The 18,392-nt window shown below is 38.4% G+C and overlaps 1 protein-coding gene and 1 long non-coding RNA gene across 7 annotated transcripts in view; one reads left to right on the top strand and one right to left on the bottom strand.

The window, feature by feature from the left end:
* Positions 1-18,392, top strand: part of LOC102081885 (uncharacterized) — an 84,705-nt gene that overhangs the window by 20,993 nt on the left and 45,320 nt on the right. The gene's annotated exons all lie outside the window — the stretch shown is intronic.
* pcbp3 (poly(rC) binding protein 3) overlaps positions 1-18,392 on the bottom strand; it is an 87,856-nt gene that overhangs the window by 48,448 nt on the left and 21,016 nt on the right. For 4 of the 6 annotated variants that reach the window (XM_019353087.2, XM_005450464.4, XM_005450463.4 and 1 more), the window contains exons 2-5: positions 5,388-5,449; positions 5,168-5,234; positions 3,576-3,681; positions 3,090-3,211 (exon numbers count right to left, since the gene is read on the bottom strand). The gene's annotated coding sequence lies outside the window, so the exon portion shown is untranslated. Of the gene's footprint in view, positions 1-3,089; positions 3,212-3,536; positions 3,682-5,167; positions 5,235-5,387; positions 5,450-18,392 lie in introns of all 6 variants that reach the window. The other 2 variants (XM_019353086.2, XM_013270229.3) reach the window with 2 other exon arrangements.

Below are 18,392 nucleotides of genomic sequence, written 5' to 3'. Positions count from 1 at the left end.
TATTTTTATATTGACTGTATGTATTGGAAAAGCAGCTGAGGAGGAACAATGAAGGAAATGTTTCAATAACATAACATTCAATAAGTCTACCACATGGGTGTTTGAACTGTAATTTTACTTCAGTTATATAGGATTACGTGTAGAAATGCATTGAATAGCTTTTGGAAATAAACAATCGCCGGAAGCACATCAGGGTAGTTTGTCAGAGGAAGTCAAATGCAGGGAGAACAATATCAGCTAATTGGGAATAAGAGGTATTCTGCATCTGTACCATCAAAGTAAATGAATTTGTAGTTATTGTTGATGGGGCTTTGACCCCTGCAGATTTAATTAACTCTACATTGGAGTCACGTGGATAAGTGGCTGTTATGTGGCTGCCTCTTACATTTCAAGACTGAATGTCTCAAAACTAATTAGGCTGTTTGGTTACTGACTTCACCAAATACTGCTGAAATACTCCTGTGCCTTAAGCCAAGACCCAGCAGGTGTATCCTTGACAGTTCATGGATTCACTGAACCATGAAGACTACATGACTCTATACTACACAGCTGTGATGCATACTCAGTTACATGTAAATGGACTGATTCTTATATACCGCTTTTCTACTCTCCTGGAGTACTCAAAGCGCTTTACAACATGTCCCATTCACACAAGCACTTCTATAATTCTTCTATGTGTGATAATCCATTGTTGACCAATACTCTGTTGCCACTCTACTACAACTACATTTTTGTCTCCAGTTGGCAGCAAATTCACCTCAGAAACTAGACAATCAAGAATCTACTTTAGAGTTTGATTTAGGACTAATGATTTCTGTAATTTAACCATTTCTACACTGTTTGTCCATTAGGACATTATAGCTAATATTGCAAATTCCAAATGGATTAAGATATTGATGCTGCTGGAGTGTATTTTGTCTTAATGTTAGGTCGTTCGAATAAGGGAAGCTGTTTAAGTGAAAAAAATCCCCCTGTTAGCAAGTTTCAGTTTCACAAGTTGGCCAAAATAAAACAAATGTACTTCTAATTTTGCTTTCTGTGAGTATAGACCATCTCATTTAAGTAAAACGTGAAAGCTGAGATAATCTGCCTGTAGGCCATTAACTACAAATCTTAATTAAATCAGTTAGATAAAAACATCTAAACTCTGAACTTTCCCTGTAAACTTTAAGCTCTATGTTTTTTCTTGTGGCTGTTCTTGTGGCTTTTGTATTAGTGTCGACTTGTCATTGATGTGCCGTTTTCAAAAATGTCAGTCATGCCTTTCTTTGGCAGCCACTGACCATTTCTATGTTGGCAGAAAGTGTTAAAGCATCAGAGGCTAAATTTCACCTTCAGGAATTCTACCTCACACAATTCTACCTCACACTAAACACTAAATAAAAGCTAGACAGAGAACGTTTACTTATAGTAGACATAAGTAAATAGATGTTACATGGACTGCTTGCTACACATGAGCTAGTCACTTAATTTTTTAGCCATCTTTTTTCTTCTTTGCAAAATAAAAGAATGCCCTCCCAAGAAGAAATGATTACGTCTCTGGTGAATTACAGAAACTCTTGCAGCTGGGAACTACTTCCTTGGTTGAGGAGAATGATTTGGAAAAAGGTCTTTTTTTCACATGCTGTCATTGTAGAGACTGTTGGATTGGTTTCAGTCAAGCAGCCTGTACAAGGCTGTACATAAAGCTTAAAAGAGGCAATAGGTGTGGTTTGCTACTACAAGATTGGAGCTTTATTCTGTTCTGATAATTTTCTTCTCAGGGCACAATCCGGGTACTTCTGTGGCTTCTTGTTTGCTTTTCATAAGTCATTCCAGACAATTGAGATCAGAACAAATGTTTCTGAGTGGGTCACCCAGATATGAGGGTTCAGTAGTGTAAAACTGTTTACCAATGTCATAATTCATCAGACTGTTGCTCATTATTTAACATATGAGCTTGATATCAAGTCTTGAGTAAAAGTATTCAATATGCGCTCATAATTTATTCAGATTTACAAATCGGCTACTTCGCAACCTTACCTGCACTAATCACATTCTTCAAAAATCAAGTAACATGTTGCTGAATTGCACTGTGCAGAAGGTTACACAAAATCAAGGTCAGTTTAGTCTAATGTTAGCAGCAGAGACACAAAAGATGCACAAAGTCACCTTGGCTTCACCCACTAGTTTATGAAGTTTTTGTCTTTGAAGCTTTGATATGACTGTTTTAAACTGAATGTGATGAGCAAGGGTTGTAACTCCCAGTGCAACTGCAGGCTCAAGTCGTTAGCCAGTAAGCATATCCCTGATGATCGTCCTTCCTGTTAGAATGACCAAATATCACAAAAATAGGCTTCATGTTTTATTCAGTGTGGTATGAAATGACTGAGTGAACCCATAAACTCATCAGGAAAGTGTCTGATGAGGCTATGACTGAGGTCCCGTTTGCAGTAGACTTTGATAGAAGTAGGAATCTTTTTTGCATGCACAGGTATCGCCCCTCGTGGCCAGTAAAAAGAATGCAGGTTTAAGGCAGTTTGATGTTGGCTTCACTTCTCAAACTGTGTCCATCTTTTATTCTGTCTGTGGATAGCAGTGGCACAGTAACACCCTTCCTTCCTATCAAGTTAGGATCTACACATTTGTGCATTGTTCTGGTTGAGTGCCAATTTACATTTATATGGTCTATACACAAACAGATTGAAGTACTGCAGAGCTGCCCTGCACCACACAGCTTTTTTTCTTCTCTTCCCATTATGTAGAGAGAGAGAGGAAACTTAAAATGTGTATATTATGAATTATTAGTTAAACTGGATAGTATGTCTGGTTCTAGTTAGTTGGGGTGATGTTTTAATTGTTTAGTCGACCAGTGCTTTTGCTTATTGCTCTTGATTTCAAATAAACAAAATCATGTCATTGGAAGATGAGACTATTTAAAAATCATTGACACCATCAGCCTCCTCTTCATCATCAGCCTTCTTTCATCAACTATTGTCCTTTCCAAAATTTCAAATCAAGGACACCTGCTTACTAAAATGTTTCAGTAATGGAATGGAGTAAATCCCATCAGTTTGACCTTGAATGATCAAATGAGTGGTGTTACTCACCAGATTTCCGCTGCGTGGTGTGTTCGCAGTGCATATAGGACACCAGAGCAATGTGGTCTCACACAGACACGGATCAGTTCATCAGCTTTTGGATTTCCCTTCAGGTTGATAACCAGTCCATGCTAAAACACAATAAAATTAATTAAAAAAAGCTTTAGCTTTGTTTGTAGCTGTGCTTTAAACAGTTTGCATACATCTTTAATGCACAAGACACAGCAGCACTAATCTGCTGTTTTCAGTTATTTTTATAATTACGTACTTTAAATTGGTGGCTCACTTCAAATCACGTTTGTTATTGCATTGCAGTATAGATTATCAATAAATGAGCTGATTTTCTTGATAAAACCTGTGCTTCTGCACTGGATCAATTCCTTTTGAAGCAAACCAAGCCTCTCCCACCACAGACTTTCAATCAGAATAGACAAGCCCATCAGTCAAGTTACTCACAGTGTGTGCAAGAAATAACAATGAGAAGGTGTGTCTGACCAAAGAGGGATCCCAAAAGTCTCCAAGGCTTTTTCTTCCAGGTCATGTGACCTGTGGCTATCAGCCTTTCAGCAGAATGGGGTGACTGGACGTCTGGCTGATGGACCTAAACAGATCATATGAGAGCGTGGCCATGTTTAAATTGAGTGTTGGCTGAATCATGAGGCTTTAACTAGTGTAAGATTTTATAAACTTGTTGGAACATGCAAATTAGATATAGACACATAAATATAGATCCTTTATTTAACAGTGTCCCTGCAGCTACTGTTCACACTTGTTTTGTAGGGTAATTTTTGTGGTGCTTAAATTTGATCATATAGTTGTTATTAGTCTCTTTCTAAAAGAATAGAAGCCTGCTAATAATCGGCCTGTAAGGGGCAATTGATGAATATAGCCACAAGGTGGTGCCTTGTTCCTCTGCTGCACACTCACCCATCTGCAAATATCAGCAATCAATGGTTGTCTGATGGTCTTATGGTGGCTTACACTCTACCATATGCTAGTCCAAACCATAGCATTAACTAATTTAACTAAATATTTTATTTTATTGTATTTTATTGCATTCCAGTGTTTTCTAATTTCTGCTACATAACTTTGCACTTTTGCTGTAACAAAACAAATTTCCCACCTGTGGGACTAATAAAGGCCATCTTATCTTATCTTATCTTAGACTTGGTAAGTTTATCATCTGTAATCTGCAAAAAATATATATTTTATTAGGTCTACGATAATCAAAAAGAATACGTTTCCCCTCCTCCTTCCTGAATAGCTGCTTTGTTGTTGTATTAACAACTGATGATTTTATGTCAGTGCCTATCAATTTGTCATCAGCAGTGGGGATTTTCATTTGCAAATGTATATATGCCCAGCTGTACTACTATCATATTTTTTATTGTGCTGTCACTGTCACAAATATAACTTCTGCTAACTCTGTGAGATCGATCCTTTTTCTAACACCGGTCAACACATCTTGGAGAGAATAGAAGCACTCCAGCCTGGAAATAAAAGTTGTCAGCCCCTTTCAAATGCATACCTACACTTTTCTCGTACTGAGGCATAATCATCTTTGACAATGTATTGCTTATGGCTGCATGGCTGGATGTGTGAAAGACACGTTTGAGTTCTCATAGTAACCATTTGAACTGAAAAACCTTTAAATTAAAATGACTGAAGTTTGTGCTGCTTCCCATAGCCTCTGTAAATCTGTGGCTAAGGCTAATGTGACCTCCATAACCAGGGTCCTTGCTCAAGAAGCTCCTTTCAGTCATGTAAGCATGATTGGTGCATAATTAAAGAAATTAGTATGCTTATTGACTTAACTTTACAGTTAGGTCAATAAGCAATATTTCAACATTTTATGCTCAAGTAAATTAAGTTTAAAAATTGAGCTTGTGGAATAAGGCCGAAAACTCCTTGTGGACTTTTTTTTTTTTTCCCAAAGCAAAGGTTACTCCTTTGGTTTTCCAAAAATGCAAGTCAGGTGCAAAGAGGAGAAAAGTGATTCATTAGGAGTGGATTGTGATTGAGGCCGTGCAAAGGATGTGAATTTGCTCTGTGTGTTTAGATAAATCAAATTTGGTACAAGCACTTACTTTGCTGCGCCTGGTCAGCAGAAGCTTATTTAGATCAAATTAAGTGTGGCAGCTGGGTTAAGTGGATCTGTGGAAGAAAGGAAAATACTGCTGTAAGGGTGATGTGTAATATCTAAAAGCACATTGTTCACTCCATGATGATTTCTATGTTATCAAACTGCATGAACTGCAAGCTTTAAAGGGTTTCAACTTTAAAAATGAAAATGTGCTTGTTTCTTACATTGTGCGGTTGAGATGTTCACAGACAGCACTCCAGGATAGGAGAGGACCCGAATGGAATCCCTGGGGGGAAAAAAAGGATTCATTTATTAATTGCAGTATCAGTGTGTCTTGGGTTTTGTACGATAACAGCTCCCTGTGTCGCCATCTGCCCACATCCCACTTAGCAGAGTGGGCACATGGGCTCATTCAGGCGTGCACACACACACACACACACACACACACACACACACACACACACACACACACACACACACACACACACACACACACACACACAGAGCAAAGGAGCTCCTGCATTGATGGCCAAGCCTCTTCTCTTTAGAAGGGAATCACCGCCCTCTGCTGGCGCTCCATGTGCCGTACACCACCCAGTGTAAAGATATTTAGAACAATAAAAAAGGAGCCATAAAGAGGACAATTTGATAATTGTCTCCATAATTGATTATTATATAATGCATATTACATACACACACACACACACACACACACACACACACACACACACACACACACACTGTACAGTCCAAAATGCACGTTTGTAACCTGTGCTTAGATTAAAAAATTAGTTAAAAGTTAAATTAATTATCAAATTTAATTAAAGTTTTATTAATCCAAAAAGCTCTAGCTAAAAAGGAGGCAAGAACACGCAGTGAGGTGGACAAGGTGAATGCACAGAACACCTGCCATGCTCGACACACATTTCCACACTGGTTAAGAAAACTCAAATCTTCTTGAGGAATGTTAAGACGACTAATCCTGTGTCAGGGAGCTATAGAAAGCATGCTAACTGGAAACATCACAAATTGGTATGGGAATATGCGCCGCCCAGTATGGGAAGGCTTTGCGTCAGGTGGTTAAAACCATCCAGTACATCACCAGCACCCATTTGCTAAGCTTTTACATGATTTGATTCACATGAAATTCCAAACGTCCAGACGATGTTTGTTTAAATTGAAAAACGTATTTCAAAGTAATGTGGTCAGTTTTAAATGTGACTCATGCACATTTCCATTTGAATATTTATATTCTTGGACTTTGATCTGTGACTCACCAGATACTATGAGGGGCCATACAAGCCAAAATTCATTCTTTCACTCTCACACACATACATTCTTCTTTCACATACATATATTTTCACTCTCACATACATATATTTTCATTTATGCATTCCTACATTTTGCTCTCATTTACATGCATTCAGTATGCATGTAATCTCACAAATAATATATGTATGTAAGCAGAGAATGCATACATGTCAGAAGAAAATATATGTATGCAAGAGAATAATGTATGTGAATGAAAGAGTATAGTGGAAACGGAAGGAGTTTAATGGAAACGGAAGGCTGGGTGTCTGTACCGCTGTGATTGGCTGAGAAGCACGCGCGGGTCACTTTCAAGTGTCTGACAGCATGGAGGGGGGAGAAGAAACTCGAGTTCTTCAGCAAGCTATCGGGGTGTTAAGAAATATTTTATCATCTCCTGAAACGGTCACATCGTTGTCCTCGTCACTTGATCGAGATGGGACAGGCTCAACTTTTTTTTTTTTACGTGCGCTCAGAATAGTAGCACAAAAATAACGCCACAGTAACCCAGAAAGAGTAATATTTCAAACTCCGCCACTCTGTGCTTCTCTGCCACTGCCTCGTTTGAGTTTTGGACGAAATGGATTCTGGGATATTGCATTTCGTCATTTCGAGCCGATTGGAGACCAGAACAGCCAATCAGATATTTTTGCATCCAAGTCTGTGATTGGCTGGTTTTGTGGCACAAAAATAACGCCATAGGTCACAAAATAAACTTTTAAGATATTTTCATGCGAGAATGGTGCTGTGTAAACTTCAAATATCTGCTTGATTCATCAAGACATCACATATTTCCATAAGTGCTCTAACATTTTCGGAGATGCCTGTTACCTATGGCCTTATTTTTGTCCCACTATTCTGAGCGCACGTAAAAAAAATTTGAGCGCACGTAAAAAAAAGTTTGCAGGTGCAAGTGTTGCATTTTGAGGAGAAATTTATTTTGAGCGAAGAAAAGCTGAATTTGAGCGAACAAAATTCATTGCCGCGTGCAAAAAATGTATTTCAGTGTTTGCTATTATCCATACACACACACAATAGCAGCCCCTCTCGCTCAGTTTTTGTATTTGCGCTCACGCTCTCAACATTTCTGCCCGTGCGCGCTCAACTCTTTGTGTACGCTGTTATATTGTGCCACAAAACCACAATATAACAGATGGTGATTTTTCATTCTTATGTTTGTTTGTTTTTGTAATGGTATAAACAATGAAAGGTGGTGGATTAGCCAATTGGTCATGATCAACTCTGGGCTGGACCAATTACAATACATCCGTATTGAGAGGAAAAACAACGCGATTAGTCCCGTACTTCAGCTAGAATGAAAAAAGACAAAGCTGGAGTTATTCTGTCTTTAGGTTGCACAGCTGCCTCTTCTCCCCTCATTCTCTCCCCCTCCCTCCCTCTCCTGTTGCTACTTCAATCATGAAACCGATCAATGATCAGCTGATCGTCTTTCTTGTTTGTTTATCTCCCACTTTGCGCCAGAAAGAGGAAACCAGCGGATGTCGCGCTAAACAACAGCAGCACGTTCAAGCTTGATAAGCTGTTAGAATTTATTTAAAATTAATTTCTAGTATCAGCTGATGTTTGCTGGAGCCAGAGCTGTAAAAACTGCTGCTCATGGTATCGGTTTGGAAACATGAAGGTGATACAAATCATGCATATATACCAACAAGACAGTGTACATCACTGTCACAACAGCGTTTGTTTTAGTTCAAAGGCTTTATGGTTTTTCCTATAATACCTGGTGGTGTAGTCGGTGATTTTTTTGTTAGTTGAGCTTTATATATTATGTTTAACCCGAGTGATCACCCGGTCAGCTGGTGGGTAACTATGGCGTTATTTTTGTGCCACTATTCTGAGCGCACGTAAAAAAAAAAAAGTTGAGCCCGTCCCATCTCGATCAAGTGACGAGGACAACGATGTGACCGTTTCAGGAGATGATAAAATATTTCTTAAAACCCCGATAGCTTGCTGAAGAACTCGAGTTTCTTCTCCCCCCTCCATGCTGTCAGACACTTGAAAGTGACCCGCGCGTGCTTCTCAGCCAATCACAGCGGTACAGACACCCAGCCTTCCGTTTCCATTAAACTCCTTCCGTTTCCACTATACTCTTTCATTCACATACATTATTCTCTTGCATACATATATTTTCTTCTGACATGTATGCATTCTCTGCTTACATACATATATTATTTGTGAGATTAAATGCATACTGAATGCATGTAAATGAGAGCAAAATGTAGGAATGCATAAATGAAAATGTATGTATGTGAGAGTGAAAATATATGTATGTGAGAGTGAAAATATATGTGTGAGAAAGAAGAATGTATGTGTGTGAGAGTGAAATAGAGCTGCCACGATTAGTCGACTAGTCACGATTACGTCGACTATCAAAATCGTCGACGACTGATTTAATAGTCGACGCGTAGTTTGAAGCTTTGTAAGATCACAAAAGACGCAGGAATAAGTAGTAGGATTTAAAAGTGTAATAACGGACTGAAACAGAAGATGGCAGCAGTGCATGTAAAGGATGCCAGCTGCCGTTAAACCCCGAAGAAGAAGAAGCTGTGTCCCAGAATTCATAGTGCGGCCCAGCGCAGTTGTCAACAATGGCGGCAGCTAGTTAGTTTTAATATTACTCTTATTATTCTTTCTGGGTCACAAAATAAACGTTTAACATATTTTCAAGCTGTAAGTTTTACGTCCAATCGATGCATGATCTGATTAGTCGACTAATCGCAAAAATAATCGGTGACTAGTCGACTATCAAAATAATCGTTTGTGGCAGCCCTAGAGTGAAAGAATGAATTTTGGCTTGTACGGCCCCTCATAAGATACTACAGTAGCTTTGCATGATTTGCAATCTTCATTTGCCTTATAATGATGCTAGAGATACACCAATCCAGCCATTTCCATTTCTGAGCTAATAGAGACACATGGGTTAAGAGATCTGCCGACGCCGAGTACTGATCCTGTACCAGTGCTAAATTAATAAGCTGTAATGTACACTCTGAAGATGAGACTCGCATATAATATCACATCCAGTTTTTTGAATCAGGATCTGACAGAAATCTGATCCAAATATTGGACTGGTACATCTCTACTTGATGCAGCCCCTCATTTTGACTGTCTGAAATGTCCCCCTATAAGTCCACCCTAAGCTTTAAGTCAATTTTCCTCTTGTTGGTTGTCTCTCACAAAAAAAAGAAGAAAAATGAAAAATTGGAAATGCAAGTGGGTTAAACGTCAGTGCTGACACCCATAGCTGTATGGCTGACATGGCCATATTAGGCATATCGCCTCAACATGACATCAGACAGATCCAAGGCTGGAAAGAAACTGTTTGAAATGGAGCGTTTATAGCAGTCTTTGATATAACCCACAGAAGAACCTGAACTTTATTAGAGATTATCCCACAGAGGTGCAGGTGAAAATGCAAATGTCTTAAACAGTCATTCAGATTGAACCCCTGAACAACAGAGCAGGTAACGTCAATTTGCTTAATACTGGAAGAATAAAATGCCATAAAAGACAATGTTAGGCGCCCAGATTAAGTATTAAGGTAACATATGCAAGTCCCTTAGAATTTTAATAGTTTTTAATAGCTATATTTAATGTATGCTACGCTTGCATGTATATGTGAGCAAAAGCTAGAAAGGGTGCAAAAGAGAGTACAAAATCTCACAATATACAGCGAATACACACTCACACACACTCACGTACACACACCCACTAATCTCATCCTCAGAAGCAGGATGGCGATCTGATCTTCCATTAGCTTTAGCTCTGCACTTAGGGGTGGGTGAGGGGTGCTGAGGTCCCCAGAGGTGAAACTCTATTAGCACGCAGCATGAAAGTCAATGAAAAGGACCCCAGTGTGCTCCAGTCCCCCGAGAATATTAATGTTTAATGATATCTAAAAAGGCTAATTCCCCCACCTCTCGCTTCTGCTCTTATCCTCTCATTAAATATCCTCACAATATCATCACCTCCTCAGATTAGAGCACTGACCCTGTCTACTGAAGGACTCACCCTTCACTGATGGTAAATGCATCCTCTTCTCATACACACACACGACATGAATGAAATTAATGTGCCGTTTAAGATGTGTTTAAGGGGAGACCATAGATTGAAATATGGAGGTGTTAAAAAAGTGACTCATATGCAGGAAAAGCAGTGAGTGTTTAAATCAAAAGAGTAGGAAGGAAACTACATCTTGTGTCTCAGCGCTATCTGTGACATGTGTTATGGAAAACCATTAAATTTAGACAGGCTTTTTGCATAATTTGTTAATTGTTTGTTTAATAAAATCCCCATTAACTGTGTCTTAAAGCAAAGTTGTTGTTCCTGTGGTACATGTGTATAAATACTGTTAATAAATACTGAGCTCACTTGAACATCTGAGCTCAGAGAGCTGTTAAACAAGGTGACCCAACGTAGTAAGCAGACGAGTGAATTGTTTCAGGCTATTTTGGGTTACAACTTTGAGATTAGGCCAGGTTATATGAAGTATTTGGAACAAGAAAGTTGTGAATAAAGAGTGTAAAATTCACAGTGGATCTCTGTTCAACCCACAGATGTTTCATCTGGTCCTCTAGGAGTAAATGAAAGAAGAAAGAAAGTACTTACTAATTTTGTGATTCAATTAAAAGCTAATTTAATTTTAGACTAATCGTCTAGTTTAAAAGTAAGGTCACTCAGAGCATGGCTACTGTTAGCACTGAGGCACCAGCATCTGTCTATGTTTGTAGGTTAACAGCCACTTAGCTGTAGTGAATGTGTTTGTAGTGAATGGTCTTGTTGAATGCTTATATGTCAGTTCATTCGGACACAGCCTGAATGCTGATTTTCATTTCCTAGATCAAAACACTGCTGGAGCCAGCTGGTTTTACTTTCAACTTTTCTCAGCTAATACATAGATAGGGTAGGGTAAGGTAAGGTAAGGGGAGCTATTGGATTGTGACGGATAGCTACTGAACCAGTGTGTAGTAGTAATAATAATAATACTTATTACTTGTATAATAAACCAGTAAGTATTTCTAATGCCATAACATTATATTTTAGCAGCATTATCCTTTGTAATCAATACCTAAACAATTACTTGAATGCTGGCAATCACATATTACCTGATAATGCTGTGCCTGGCCTATCATACAGCGGTTTACACTTCTGATAATGTGTCAGGTACTATGGCAGTCAGTCCAGTTGTCAGTAAGTGATGCTCAAAAGCTGCATTGAGATTGCTGCATTTTTTTAAAGGACCACGAGTATAAAAAGTCTTCCAAAGTCATGTGCTGTACAGTATGAATGTGAACAGTGTGCAGTAAGTAGAACTTAAAACAACTAAAGTTCACATTAAAGCACCAACATGTCAAACCAAAGTAAAGCCCACATTGGCCGAACATTAGCCCGGGTACATTAACTGGCCTTGATCTAGACCACTGGTGTTGAGCCCCGCCACTTTAATGAGAATTTTAAGCTATGTCAAATAGCTTAACCCTCCAAAACTGACATCTGTAATTTTCAGATGTCAATATTGAGCTAGCTAGACTACAGCTATGTCTGATTTCATTCAGCCTTATGATTCTCTCTTTGCTTGATTGTAACACTTTGAAGAACAGCCACACCTATCACTTGATTGTAGTTAACAGACCATTTTTAGCCCTGGTTAGGTACTTTCTTTCAGGGAACTGAGTTAGCATTTGTACCTGGACATGTTCTCAGACTTAACAAGTGGATAGACATAAACGTATATCATCCAGCCGAATGTCAACAAATGAAATGAAAACACTTCAAATTAGATCAGTGTTGTAATGATTATATCGCCTTTTAAGTAATGTTTGGGGGCATAAAAATTATGCTAAAGAAAAAATATAAATTCAATGATGACAAATAATATTTTAACTGAGGAAATTTCCATGTGACTCTGTGAATGCTGTAAAATGAGCATATTACCATAAGCTTGTTTAAATTGTTACGGCACCACAACAAATCAAGGCATTTAAAAACACAGATGGCTCTCTTGTACACATGCGCACACAGCAGATCAACCCCAAATGCACCAGCGAGCAGGAACTCACACCAATACGTTCCCAAGGACACACACAAATGCACAGTGCAAGCAGGCAAAAAGTCAGAGGAAATGCTTATGCCTACAAACACACTCAGGAGAGGCTGCACAGCACTTAAGTGGTCACTTTTACACACAAAGGCCAATCACAGGAGCTTAGCTGGCCCCATCAAGCTTTTTAGTAAATGCTGCCGCACTGAAATTGCTTGTTTAGTTAACCCTGTATGCTACGGAGAGAAATGAAGCTCCATCACTCCGGTCTGAATCGTGGCAAATGCCTAGCTTTGAAGTCATTGTGTGTGAGATGACTAGGCCTTGTCATTTGTGAGGAGGGATTAGTCATGCTATTTTTATTGGAGAGTGTGCATCAGCTTTCTTGAGTGCTGCGTTTTAAGGATTTTTGCTTCTGAGGTGTTTTCGCCCGTCACTGACACTCTGTGAACAACACACACGAAAACATTTTTACATTGTCGTGAATTTCCATTATGACTTCAGAGAGAATTAAAGTTTGCTGAACTTTGATGTGCACTTGCTGCGTCACTGCCCTACATAATATCACTTTTATAACTAAATCTTTAGTTATAAAAGTGATATTATACATACCTCACATGTTGTATATTATTTATTAAAGCCAATGATATGCTGTGGATAAAGTCTAGCAGTTTGCAGCTACACTAAATTCTGATATAGCTGACTTATAAAAATAGCTTTGTTCACATTGCCAAGTCTAAAGTTCTTTATAAACTAGAAGCTATAAATTATGAACTATATAAGCTATATATACTTTATAGTATTTAGCAGGATTTTAGAGCATAGAGGTGCTATGCTCTAAACATTCAGACACATTCATATACTTTCTTTTACTTGAACACTCGGACTTGCTCAAGTAAAATAGAAGGGAACCAGTCAATTTACAGATTAAGCCAGCTGTGCAGTGTCATCTATAGAAATGCTTTCTCTCTCAAAGAGAGCTTTGTCAACACTGAGTTCATTGCTATTATAGACGACAGTGATCTGGTGCTTCACATCATTGCCAGTTGACTGACCCAGACCAAGTGGGCATGTTAGGAAGTCAGAGATGACACGAAGACTGAAAAGCAGGTTAGAAACTTTCAAGCTGCTGTTTTTCGACTGCTTAAATTTTGATGTCATAATTTAACTTATGACAATGGCTTTGCTATGATTTTTGTTAAGCCTGGCTCATTCAGGACACAACAAAGAAAGGAGATTCACACATCAGCTACTAAGAAAATGTATTAATAATAATAAAAAAAGTATAAGCCAAATAGCTGCCAACGCAAAACTGCAACAATATCCAACTGATACAAATGACAGCCTGTTTGGGGGCCTTTGTGAAAGAGAGGGAAAGCTTTCTTGGTAAGAAATCGGCTTATGTGCCCAAGCAGGAGGAATACTTTAGTTTCTCCTGAGGTTTGAGAAGCTGTAGATTAGGATAATGCAAAGGCAAGCCCAGCTGCCACTAATGATATAAGATATATGGCTCTAACATTATTTCCATGTAAAACAAGCACTCGGATGTTAGAAGTTATGGTCTTAACTTCAGTTTCAAATGTGGACATAAAGTTAAATACCAGAGAACATATATCAATGTAGGTAGACCTGACTTGAGCTAGCAAAATAAATGGGTACAGTGAAGGAGCCAAGGCTAGATGGCCAGTTAATTGACCACTAATGGCTTCGTAATTACAAATGGATGGAAAATATGAATAAATAATGCTAATAGGGGTTCACTGTTAGCATACCTAGATGCCCAATCAAAATAAGGCCTGTAAATGTGAAGCACTGAAGACATTGGACTAAAACATTTCATCTATTGGGACAATTTATAAATTTCACTTTTTATCCAAAAGTAACATTTAAGCAAAGCTTTTCGTAAAGTCCTCAGTCCGAGAGTATCGATCTTCGAATATTGCTAGTTATCATGAATAAGACTGTCAGTGTTCTTGGATTTCTACTTGACTGCGCAGAGCTTCACCATCCCATTGATGGATTTGTTAGCGTGACCTCCATTTAAACGGAGAGATCATTTTCATTTTGTTATAAATATCCATTCTCTCACACTGCCATGGTGTGATTATGTGCCTGTGCTGCACCTGCACGTGGGCAAGGCCGTGTTTTTGTCTTGTGGATTATACGCCTGCATGAGTTGTAGGGAAGGGGCAAAAAGCAATTGGTGAGACTTCGACTGGAGATGGAATTGCCAGTTGTATATCTTAAGGCTGGACATATTTATGTCCGGAGAGGCTCGCCTTTCTGCCTGCTCATCACACAAACTGTCTGGTAGTCAACCGTGTGGTGTGTGGGGTTTCTGCTGGTTTCATGTGCAGTGTTGATAAGACGAGACCCACTGCATGCGCATACTGTTTACTGTATGCGATTACACATTTATTTCCATTTGCAGTTGTTTGTGTTTGATGTAAATAAATTAAAAATCCCCTACACAGAAATGTAAGCTGAGAGAAGTTATTTCCAATCATTTAATTACCAAATATTGATTGATAAAGATGAAAGTACATCCAGTAATGGTGAACACGAACTATAACCTATATTTTGTGATTTAAAAATAGATGATGCATAGTTTATACAATCTAGCTATAGGTGGTGTAAAAGAAGTAGCCACTGTAGCCACTGCGAAATCCTGTTTTGAGACCTTGAGGTGAGAAGTTTGATGATTTCTTGGTGTTTTAAAATTAGATGTGACAAGACTCAGCAAGACTCATGTCTGAGATTCAAACTGTTAGAAGTGATTAGCAAAGGAGCATCCTCTGATTAATCCTCCTTACTGACACTTAAAGTTTACAAAATGATGTTTTATTCACTGTGATGTAAAATAAGAGTGTGGCTATAAAATCATCAGGAATGTGATCACTGAAGTCAGTATGACAGTGTTCCATTAAACTTCAACAGGCCTGGAAGTCTTTTAGCAACCACAGACATCGCCCCCTGGTGGCTATTAAAAATAATAAGTAATAAAAGTTTAAACCCTAAAGCATTTGCTTTACTTGTCCAACTTTAGAAGCTATGTCCATCTTTTGTACTGTCTGTGATTCTAACAAACACATTGAACAATGGTTACTGAGCTCATTTAGGCCAATTCCATTTTTAGATTAGAGAGAAAACGGTGCACAAAACCAATATAAACATTCTACTTGCTATCTCAAATGGTTATTCAGTTAAATGGAGAATGGTCCCACTGAAATCCTGCTAATCAGTCTAGAATAAGTGCAAATTAGGAAAACAACAACCACTGGACAACAAGAATTGGAAGCAATCTAACAAAGACAAAAGAAATAAAGAATGGTGCACTTAGTCGAAAGAGCAAACATGATAAATTCTGTCTTTGAAAACATGCAACACATGAAAACTTGTGAATTTTTCAGAATTAGCATTTTTACATTTTAATACAGTTGCATCGTGCGTATGAAAATTTCAGTAAGGACGTTTTTTTTTTGTTTTTTTTTTTGTTCTAAAGTATTTGAAAAAAATGTAATTGCGTGAGAGCGTATCAGACCCTGAGGCCAACACATGAAACTGCACCTCACTTTAAAAAAACCTCTTTATTAACTTCTTTTCATCTTTCCACAAAACAACAACATCCACTGACGTAGGACTTGAATTAAAATTATATTTAAAAAAAAAAAAAAAGGAGACAAAAAGGGAAGTTTGTGACAATACCATATCGATCCTAAAGCACCGCTCCGTCTTACTATTCTATCACAATAGTGGCTTTGCTACAGTAACCCAAATCCCTTGATCAGTCACCCCGTTACAGTGTAACCCAGCAGTTCCACCTCTGTTGAAAAATGGCCAGTTTCAGTTGCAGACTTGTCGTCATTCGCTCCATTGTGTTAGATCCTTTTTCAGTCTCTGTACCCACTGAGTTATGGATGCTGGTCATGTTTTTTTTCTAGTTTACAGTTATCATTTTCTTAGCAATCAGTAAAAGTATCAGTAGAATGTGCCTTTGGTCTGAGCTGTATGTCTCTGTTGGTGTAGCTCCCCAAAAAAGATCAGTGGCTGTAATGGAGAGTTCACTGGTAAAATCTGATCAGTTTCTTCTTTGACCCGTATCCAAAATCCTTGGATTACTGGGCAGTCCCAAAGATATGTGAGTGGTCCTGTTTTTCCACATTTTCCCCAACATAGACCCCCCGTTGGGTTCTTTCACATATGAAGAGATTATGAGAGATTTTTAGTTTCCAGTCAAATTCTTTCCATAGCTAACTTTCAATTCCTTTATGGCAAAGTGTACACAACTCCTCCAATACTTTATCAGCAGTTATAATATTTACTTTAAATTCCTGTTTTTTTCCTTAATATTTGCAATGTTCTGCATGTTACATTTGTAAGCCTTTTATGTATATGAGAAATATTTTTTTTTAATTGGGTGTTTTTCCACTATATTAATAAAGTAATCTTCTATACCGTTTATAATTTTATAAGCCTCACTTTTTAATATCGCTCTCACATCCTCTCCTATTATATATTATATTTTCACCTTAAAATTTGTTTTATTCCATAAATTTGCTACAGTTCTTTTGGATACTGTGTATGCAGCAAAATAGAATCTTGATATATATAAAAGGGGATGCCTGACCCTGAGATGTGAAAATGTGACTTGAGTGTCCACTTAATGAAGTCAAACTGCATAAAGGACAAATGCAGAGAGCAAACTGAGGCCTGTCAGGATAATTTTCTGGGCTGTTACATTACTGTCTGACGAATTACGTTTCACAGCGGTTATTAGAATCAGTTCATCCTTTGTGACATCTGCATGAATGAGCACTGAGACATGGAGCTTGGAATACTAATGGCACATTTCTAAAAATGTTTTTGTTTGTTTTCTTCTGACACTAACGTAGTCACTTTTGTAGACTAAGTTAAAAAGCATTTACCCACATATTTGTGCAGTGTGAAAGGTTTTTATCATGTGGAGCAAATCCCTGATTGTTTCATTTCAGATTTAAGCTTAGGACTGATGTCATGGAAGTATCTCCCTACAACATGAAGGAGTCTCTTATCTGCAACGCATTTGGTGTACAATGTCTGCCATAAGCTGCTTTATTGTCTGCATGCACATTAGTTATACACAGCTCCACCCACCGCTACAGGTGAATTCACAATCTGTGTGAGTGAATTTTGAGCACACTGATAAAAAGAACGGCTCTCAATTTGGATCGTTTGGAAATGTAACCGAATGGTGTATGCATTTAGCTGAATCCTAGAGATTTATGATGGTGTGGTGATAGTTGAGAGGTGGCATATGTTCATGTGACCAGGAGGAGTCAAATAGAGACCCTCGTCGTCCTGTGCATAAACTCCAAATGCACAAACTCCAGTCCAAGGGCTTGGACTGCAAGACTGTGAGGTCCTTGTTCTGCTCTGCAGTCCTAACGAACTCTGCTTTGGTGAACTTGAAGTAGTTCTTCTCTTTCTACAGGTTTTCGTTAGAGTGGCCATCTAGTTATAGAGGAACAACGACTGTTGTCACCGGCTACAGTCCAAGGTACTGAACTAAAGGGTGTGTCTGCTAGTTAATCAAATCATGGCAAATGGGATTCAGTCTTTCAAGTGGATGAAAAAATAAAATGACTTTCCAGATAACTGTGGCAGCCAGTTATATACGTGTGTATATAACTGCCCATGTGAAAAATGCTGCCATTTTTGTGTCAAAGCAAGTAAACAGTTCTGAACAGCCATGTTTCAATCTGACAATATACAGGACTTGAAAAGTTAATGTTTTCAAACCTTAAATGCTGTTTTAAAAGTGAGTGTAGTGCCTCCAGCCAGCAGCTGGTGGTCACCCACAGATTGTTTCTTTTTTTGCAAG

This window comes from Oreochromis niloticus, linkage group LG16 (genome assembly GCF_001858045.2).
Source record: "Oreochromis niloticus isolate F11D_XX linkage group LG16, O_niloticus_UMD_NMBU, whole genome shotgun sequence".
Classification (NCBI taxonomy): domain Eukaryota; kingdom Metazoa; phylum Chordata; class Actinopteri; order Cichliformes; family Cichlidae; genus Oreochromis; species Oreochromis niloticus.
Note: the sequence above shows the minus strand (reverse complement) of the source record. Positions and strands in the feature narration are given on the sequence as shown.